The following is a 9637-nucleotide window of genomic DNA, read 5'->3' on the forward strand; positions in this document are numbered from 1 at the left end:
GTATATTGGTGTATTGGTATATTGGTGTATTGGTATATTGGTATATTGGTGTATTGGTGTATTGGTATATTGGTGTATTGGTATATTGGTATATTGGTATATTGACCGATGCCAAAAGTGCAGCCAATCCATGATGAGGTGAAGCGTTGACGCCCCATAGCAGCTGCTTGTGAAGATGAGGATGAAGTACGAGATGAAGGACTGTGATTTGTCCGACTAAAAGACTCTAAAAGGCTGCCAAGAAAAAGGAAAAGAAAGGAAACTAAAACGTTCCATCTCCCCTGCAAGGCTCTTCCCGCTGCTTCTTCACCGCCCTGTCAGGATCCCGAGGCGTTCCTGCGTCGGAAGCATCGGAAGGTGGAGACGTCAAAGTGGATCCTGATGAATTTGAGCTGTCATCTTCATCATCACCACCCCGGGATGTCACTTCCCACCTTCCCACCTTCAGTCGGGGGCGTCTGCATGCTAGCACCCTCATTGTGTCGGCACAGGTGACTGGCAGCTAGCGTTGGCGTCTAACACGCTACAGCCTCCGTATGGCGTTGTCGCCGTGTGGCCTGCTAATGAATTAGCTAACACGGGAACAACATGGAAGAACGAGCGAGGGCCCCCTACCTGCACCGTCACCTCCGAATGACGGACTTGAGGCGTGAGTATTTTAGCCTATGGTCATCCATGTGGGCGGGGCCTCTGGGGGTCAACCTGATGTAAACATGAATAACTTGGCTCCACAAGGTCAGATCTTCATCATCTTTATCATCGTCGGTGTGTATGATGAGGATGACATCATGAGGTTATGCTTTGGCCACTTCCTGAATTAGTCAGCACGCCATCCAGTGGCAACAGGAAATGACAACAGAAGTGTGTGGGGGGGGGGGGCATTGAAAACTGCATGAACACACACACTTTAAAAACACACCTTCACAGCTTGGGTCTCGGGTCTCGGGTCTCGGTCTTAGAAATGAAACTCCACCCACTGTCGAGGTGTTTCCTCCCAGCCAATGAGGAGCCAGAAGATCCCCTGTCCACATGAAACATGTCAGACCTTCACCCAGGAAATGACTCCTGCAGGATTACTCATGTGATTGACAGCTGGAGGAGAGTCAGGCCAGGTTGAAATACAGGAAGTGATGTCATTGGGATGTTTATGTCCTGCCCGAGCGGAACCTCGGATGACTGCTGTCTTCCATCTTTGGAGAAGACTTTTAAAGCGCCGTTGTGATCTCCTGCACATTTTTCTGTCCGAGGTCTCAAAACTGATGCATGGCGAATGAGGCGGCATGATGGAGAGATCGGCGATGGAGATGCGGCTCCGTCCAAATCCTCTGTGAGAAGCTCCTCAGTCCCTTAGTCAACATCTTCTGAGCCTTTTTTTTCAGAAACCTTCTTGACAAATGAGACCTGGACCAGATGAAGGAGGACGCGGTGGCTGGCTCGGGTTGGAGGTTCTTCAGCGCTTCTAGTGCTCTCCTTGGCTCTCCTTGGTGTCGACCAATGCTGGAAGCACTCGTGCACACTACATGGAGAAGCGTTTCCTTGCTACGGTGTTGTTCCTTGACAAGATATGATAAAACATGTGCTGATATGTTGTCCTTCTAGTCCATGAAGCTGCTGTTGCGTATCAGCAGCTAGGCGGCCACGCTCTGTTTACACTCTCTCTCTCATCTGTTTACACTCTCTCTCTCATCTGTTTACGTTCTCTCTCTCTCATCTGTTTACCCTCTCATCCCTCCACTACGCCCTTCCTGGTCCACTTCACCCTCTCATCCGCGAGCACAAACACGCCAGAGAGGAGAGATGTTTATTTCCATGCGGACTCCAGTCTCTCCGTCATTGGTGAAGACACCTTTTGGCCATCGCAGACCAACGTGTGACCCAACATTTCAGCAGCCATATTTTCAGGAAAGCAACTCACGGTGCCGAGTCAGCGGTCACATGACCCACCAGCGGACCTTTGGAGGGGAAATGTCAAATCAGCATAAGGTCCAGACGAAGAAAGCTGCTAAGTCCGCTGTCTGTTCACGCTGCCCTTTGCTACCATTTGGGCCGCTTTTCGTTGGCAGGATGGGATCGAGTCCTGACACGGCTGGCGACACCCTGACCCAAGGACCGAAGACCAAAGGAGGTTTGACTTTGGCTGCTTTGGATGGCATCAAACACTTTGGATTGGTCTTATAACAACATTTTACAAGAATAAAATTGTGAAGGAGCGGCACGGCGGTTGAGTGGTTAGCGCACAGACCTCACAGCTAGGAGACCAGGGTTCAATTCCACCCTCAGCCATCTCTGTGTGGAGTTTGCATGTTCTCCCCGTGCATGCGTGGGTTTTCTCCGGGTACTTCGGTTTACTCCCACATTCCAAAAACATGCTAGGTTAATTAGCCACTCCAAATTGTCCATAGGTATGAATGTGAGTGTGAATGGTTGTTTGTCTATATGTGCCCTGTGATTGGCTGGCCACCAGTCCAGGGTGTACCCCACCTCTCGTCCAAAGACATCTGGGATAGGCTCCGGCACCCCCGCAACCCTAGAAAATGAATGAATGAATGAAAATTGTGAGGAAAGATAGTAGCATAAAGAGGAAATATTAAAAAAAAACACAATGTTGTCATTTTTGGAACATTGGTCATTTGTGGAAAAAGGTCCAAATTTTATGATGAAATATTTGGAAGATTAAAACAAACTTGCTTACTTTGTATTTAAACTGCTGGTAGATGCTAGTAAAACCTGCTAATATCTTCCACAATGTAAAGCACGTCCAGCTTCACGGGCCAATAAAAAAGATGAACAGGAGGTGAGCCACCTGCGATGGTCCACACGGCCCATAAAGATCTAGCAAGCCTATGGTTAGCTACCAAACAAAACACGGCCCCAACTTGTCTTCTGTTTCATTCATCATCTTTCAGCCGCCTGGAAGCAGAGCAGCTCATTCATTCCATCCCACTAATGTCCGCCTTTGTTGTGGGCCTGCCCCGCGTCCACACGCCGCCTCCAAGTCCTCCGGTCCGTCCGTCCGTCTGTCTGGGACTCCTTTTGCTTTGGACTATCAAAGCTGGTGAAATGACCCGAGGAAGTCTCGCTCTCTCACGCTCTTTCTGCGCTCGGCGCTCTTCAATTATGCTTTGTGTTTCTCTGCTAGCTAAAGGCCTGCTGGGCCCACTTTCAACCTTCTCGTCAGCGTCCTGCCAAGGACAGACGAGGCTGACGGACACAAGGACTGGAAAACCTGATGCAGGCAGGAGGAGACCGAGGAAAGTCCTGCCTTTGCCTTTCCTGTCTTCCAATCATGGCCATCTAACTCAGAGGTCCAAAGGTTTCTCCAGCGAGGGCCGCATCGTGGAAATAGAAAGGTGGGGCTTTGCCGTCTTCATATTTTGTAAAGCAGCACATGTACAGTAGATACGCTAGGATTGTATCTACTGTACACATACTTCCATCATTCCCAATCCTTATGTCAAACATGGACACATATTTCTTTCCTTTTTCTGCGCCAGAAAAGGATTTGAAGTGAGTATTAATAGTATCTTATAGTATAGTATAATAGTATACCATTCTTACCATTTTGCCTCTTTCTCTTTTGTAACATTATGACTTTATTCCCATATATTCCCAGAATATTTGGCTTTATTCACATGAGATGATAACTTTTACCAAGCCTAATTTTATACTACAAAACACTATTTTTCCTCATGATATTATTATTTTTTATTTATTTATGGGTTTTTTTTACGCAGGTGTCCCGCTCTGAACTATTTTGTGTTGGTTCTCCCTATTTCCTGTTTTATTTTGCTAGGACTTCCTGTTTTGCAGTCACCTTGATTTCCTTTCCATGGAAGCTGCAAGTCCCAGCTGGTTCCGATTGGGAATTAGTTGGCTTCTTCAGGAGAAGGTGGCTGGTTTCGTTTGCTGGTTGATTGGGAACGTTTGGTTGGCTTTGGACCAACGTCTGCTTATACGTTTTGATGCTATATGCTACGCTAGCTATTTTTAACTTTTAGCCACGTTGGAAGGAAGCTCGTCCTATTATGAGTTTCTGCTTGTGGTTGCATTAAAGCCTTTTTAGCTGCACTACGCTCCTGTGTCCGCATCCTGGGGTCACGACCACGCCGAAAGGTGACACCATCATTTTATTTTCCAACTAGTTCAACTTCCTTCTTGCTAATTTTCTTCCTGTAATATTATGCCTTTATTCTCATAATCATTCCCGTAATTTCATTGTATTTAGACATTATTCACCTCATGTTTTCCCCAAACTCTTTTTCCAGAAATGACTAACTAGGCCACTAAGTAACCGTGCAAAGCACACCGTAAATGAAAAACGTTGAAAAAAGCAAAGTGTGGCTACTTTGCGGAATGTTAATATAAACCACATTTATTTTATTTTTATTATTATTTTTGTGGTCAAACTTATGTACTTAAACTTATATGGCCTGTACTGTACGTAATTCGAATGTGCTGAGGGCCGATACATGAACAGCCACGGGCTGCACATGGCCCCGGGGCTGCAGCTTGCACACCCCTGAGGTTAACCACTGTAATTATATTCCAGCTGTTTCCTCATGGATCCGGTGAGAGAGGCTGGCGTTCCCTGGATGTAAAAAATCACCGCCATGATTTGACTTTACCGATTTAAGAGCGCTTTCACTCTTCCGTGGAAAAATGTCAGTCGTTGGAGAGGGAAGAGGGAAGAGGGAAGTCTGCCCCGCCATCCTTCCTTTGAGGTTAAATACTTAGCCCCCCCCTCAGACCCCAGCTGTCCTATGCAGTCTTTGAGTAAGACCCGATGAGGCGTGCTCGCTTGACAGCGTCTTCTCAGACCAAACCAAAAGTCCGCCCGACATCCATCCAATTCAGGAGTGACATAATCCAATCTTCTTTTCCAGGTGTGCCAAGTCATTCCTGGTCGGAAGATGAAAGAGGGACTCCAGGACTCCGATTCATCGGTGAGTCCTTTGCTGGGTTTTGCTTCATTTGAGTGGGTCCCTGTGATTTACCGATCGATTTGGGATGTCACATTTGCCGAACCTAAGCGGCTGACGTTGAATGGGAATCTCTAAAGCAGACTCGACAACCGTTTGGCACAAAGCATTCTGGGTAGAGACCATTGTCTTGACGTATGCCGCCCTAAATGTCAACAATTGTTCCATCACGGTTAGCCAAATAGCCGTTTAGCAGGCGTCTAAGCGCCTTATGTTGTAAATAAACATTCGTGCTGGCGGTGGACAAAAGCAGCAGATCACCGAGGACAATGCTGGTCCCAAGAAAAATGTAATCCACTAAAATCCTGCTTGCATTCATTAAGGAACGCCACTGACACAATAGAGACGTTATTAATGGACATTTTCATACTCGCCGCACTTATGGAAAAGCGTCAACTCAGCCGCCAATTAAGTTTCTTCATGTTGACTACTGCGTGACCTTCATCCATAAAACTAGCTTAACCATTACACCAACCCTAAGCCTGACCCTAAACCTAACCCTAACCCTAAACCTAACCCTAGAGTTAGGCCAGTGGTGAACATGTTGACTTGGCTGGCATTGAATAAGTTAAGCTGTTTTTCTTCATTTTTATATGTCTCCTGAGAGGTTATGCTTTTTCCCCTGTTCAAATGTCATATGCAAATGATATGCAAATTAGTCAATAATCAATGGCCACAGTGATTGGGAGACATTCTCCGTTCAATTTGGAATTGGTGCATACGGAAATGAGTCGGCAAGCCTTTCCATTTTCTCATGCACTCCAAATGATTATCAATTAACTTTTTGAGTTTTTTGCCACGGCCTAAAAATGGCACCCGTGTCGGAGGTTGCGCACCCCCGATCCAAACCATCAAGACTTGAAGCAGCAGCAAGTCCACGGGGACGCCGACACCCGCTCATTATTTCTCCTCGCCTGCACTCAAACATTCCACAAACACTTGGTGATGGAAGTATCGGCGTTCCCCGCGTGTTCATCAGCGCGTGAGTGCCGGAATTCTCCGGGATGCTGATGAGGATGATGTGGAGGGTTTTGTTGTCGGGCTTGCTCCATGTGCTACAAATACCAAATAAACCAAAACCTGAGGGACGTTTTCAAATAAAAACAACACGGAGCAGCTCGGAAAAGACAAAAGCTATCATTTACGTCCGCATCCACCTCAGGGCGGCCATTATCTTCTTGGAAAGACGCTTTGCTCCCAGAAGAAGAAAATGCACAAGTCCAACCTCAAATGGCCAAACATTCCTCCTTTGTAGCCAAGAACACATCATCAGTTCTTCATGTGGACCAGACTGAAGCTTTCCTTCAAACACAGGAGGAGGATCCGCTGATCCCTCGTTTATCACTGTTCCGCTGATCCCTCGTTTATCACTGTCACCTGATTCCAGACTCCACCTTGGTCTTGGACTGACCCCAAGCAGGATTCAGGAACATTTTCATAGTCTCGAACCTTTTCACGCCTTTCTGCTCTCCATTGACCTCATTGCCCCCCCCAGCAGTGTGAAGCACAGCGGTGCCTTGGTTAGCATCAGCCTGGTTGGCACGTTTTTGGTTAACAACCAAAAGTTTGCCAAAAGCTTTGCTTTGGCTTGTGATTCATCGTCCGCGAAATGTCTGGTTTGTTTTTGCCGCCATCTTGGTTCAAGTGCCAAACAGGAAGTGTAGCCATGACATTTGGAGAGCGAGCTAAAATTTGGCTACGAGCTGCAAATTAACGACAGGCATAGCCAAGGACATCTATTTGGGGTCTTCTGGCATTTCTGCGCTAGCAACATTAGCATTACATATTATAATTATGACAATTTACAAAAAATATGAGGCTAAAGTTGAAATATTTCGATGATTTAAAATGCAAAAGCAGAACTTGGGGAAAACAAGAGTTCCATCCATCCATCCATCTATTTTCTATGCCGCTTATCAGCCAGAGTGGCGTTAAAATCCATGTCTTTTCACCTACATAACAAAGCTGAAATGCAGTTTTTTCTGAAGTATAAGTACATGAAGTATATGTACTGTAACATCTTAGCATATCTGCATGTTGCTTTACAAAATACCAAAGTTGCATCCTTTCATTTTTCCTTTCATTTGTCCCCCCCCCCCCCCACCCCCCCTGTATAGTGATTGATGTATGAGACATGTAGACAGTGAGTAGCAGAGGAACAAACATGGTGGTGGCATCAACAGCTAGCATGCTATGGTCATCACGATGAGACAAGATGTCCTCTCGCAGTCAAACACACGGCAGCACTCAAGAGGCCAAAGAGGCTGGAAAACACGGGGGGGGGGTCTTTGAAGATGAAGGCTTCTCTCTCTCTCTATCTATCTATCTATCTATCTATCCCTCTCTCTCTCACTCCTGCTCAGCAGGTCCTCAATTTTCCCGGCAAGTGACACCAGCCCATCTTCTCTGAGATGCTGGCCAGCATTACGCCTCCGCTTCTTTGTCTTCTCCTCATCTGGAGCTCTCACGATAATTCCCCCTCACTCGCCCGACCTCTCTCGTCTCGCTGCAGGTTGGGCCTTTCATCCACCCCACCCCCCCACCCCCCCACCCCCCACCCCCCTCGCCGACTGTAGTTTCACAATGGCGTCCATTCATATTACATCAAGAGCTAGTGACACCAATTATTTGAAGGCAACATGAAGCTTCACAAGCTTGTGATGCTGGTGATGGAGGCGGGATGGAGACAGATGGAGACTTGGGCCAAATGAGACTAAAAAGACACATGGAGAGAGACAGAGAGACAGACGGAGATAGAACTTTTTTTCGGTGGGGGCTACAAGAAATCTGACAAAGTTTACTGGTAGCTTCAAAGAAGTACAATCACAACGTCGTAGATCTTTGAACGCCACTGGTCTCAATCATCGGAACACCAATGGTCTACAAGAAACTCAAAGGTCCAATCATGTTTGGTGGTCTTGGGGGTCTGGCGGAGGTTTCCTCACCATTGAAGGGAGACTTTGTCTGGGCTTCCGACCTCATCCAAGTTCAGTCCAAGCGGGAAAGGACAGAGATCGAGACATTGGTGCAACAGTTGTCGGTGGTCAGTGGTTTTCCGACAGCTTCTCACACTTTTGGTAAAAGTGAAACCGGAAGACTCCCCAAAACTTATCCCAGAGCCTCCTTTCATCTTTCTTTCCCGTTCTCTTCAGGCTGACACGTTCATCTCTCAAAATTTGCTCTCCCTTTCCCCGGGCTTGCCGCTCCATTTCTCCGGCCAGATGACAGTCATTGCTTTCCATTTGGGACAACTGGATGCTCTTCAGGGATCTCCGGGCAACATAAAGGGAGATGGGAATACCGGGGGAAGAAGGGGGGGTGGGCCGGGGGAAGCAAACACCCGTGGCCAATCTAGCGCGATGCTTGTGGGAGTGGAGCCAATCTCCTGCTCCATCATATCGTTTTCGACATTCAGCCCAGATGAGCCCACGGCCGCCAGGAGACCTTGGAGACCTCAGGCGGAAGTCCGTTTTCTTCTTCCGAGTCTGAGTCCATCTGCACGGTCCTGCAGACCAGTTCTTCACGTTGCTTTGCTTATGTATGAAGTCACGCTAGGCTTGCTAGCTTCCCTTTACATCAGCAGAGTGGGTAAGGCTACATGCCCCCCCCCCCCCCCCCGCTGTTTGGGTCATGTTTGATTTAACCCCGACCACTTTCGGGACGCGGTGTCCCGGTCGGGCAGACGCGATAGATAAAAATGATAGATCAAAGCCAGATTGCCCCCCCCCCCCCCACTACGTGCTGTCCTGGAAAAGCTAATAACGGCCTATTTATGGGCCAACACCATCATGGCTTTTATGATGTATCGGCCAATTTTCTGCTCCACACCCTGCAGCGCTCGAGAACCCCCACAACACCCACTTGCTTCTCTCCTTCCTTGCTCGGATCTCAGCTGGAGGTCCCGCACGGCTGGAGCGGCGGGGAAGATGGAAGCCGAGATGATGATGATGATGATGATGACGGAACATCTGCCATCAAGGACGGTTCAGGCGTGTTTGCTTTATCGGGCGGCGCGCCAGGTGACGCTCCCGCGCACGAGAAACCGGGCTGGCCCGCCAAAGGTCTACATCCGGCTCGGCCAAAGGTTCTCCAGGGAGAAAAGAAAGGATGTTTTCCAAAGGAAAACTTGGAGATCCGCTGACAGGAGATTTATATTTCATCTCTGCTTTGTCATGCGGGAGGAAAAGATGATTATTCATGATATCATCAACGCTATATGATATCATCGCTCATGATATCATCAACGTTATATGATATCATCGTTCATGATATCATTAATGCTATATCATATCATCGTTCATGATATCATCAACGCTGTATGATATCATCGTTCATGATATCATCAATGCTATATCATATCGTTCATGATGTCATCAATGCTATATCATATCGTTCATGATGTCATCAGCGCTATATGATATCATTTTTCATGATGTCATCAGCGCTATATGATATCATTTTTCATGATGTCATCAGCGTTATGATATCATCGTTCATGATATCATATAACGCTGATGATATCATGAACAATGATATCATAACGCTGATGTCATCAGCGCTATATGATATCATCGTTCATGATGTCATCAGCGCTATATGATATCATCGTTCATGATGTCATCAGCGCTATATGATATCATCGTTCATGATGTCATCAG

At 47.1% G+C, this 9637-nt stretch overlaps 1 long non-coding RNA gene across 1 annotated transcript; it reads left to right on the top strand.

The window, feature by feature from the left end:
- Window positions 1–3864: 3864 nt before the first annotated feature.
- On the top strand, window positions 3865–9367 carry LOC131138483 (uncharacterized). Its single transcript, XR_009132093.1, has 3 exons — window positions 3865–4113; window positions 4884–4943; window positions 8815–9367. It is a non-coding gene; the product is annotated as an uncharacterized LOC131138483 (long non-coding RNA).
- Window positions 9368–9637: the final 270 nt, after the last annotated feature.

This window comes from Doryrhamphus excisus, chromosome 11 (genome assembly GCF_030265055.1).
Source record: "Doryrhamphus excisus isolate RoL2022-K1 chromosome 11, RoL_Dexc_1.0, whole genome shotgun sequence".
NCBI lineage: Eukaryota > Metazoa > Chordata > Actinopteri > Syngnathiformes > Syngnathidae > Doryrhamphus > Doryrhamphus excisus.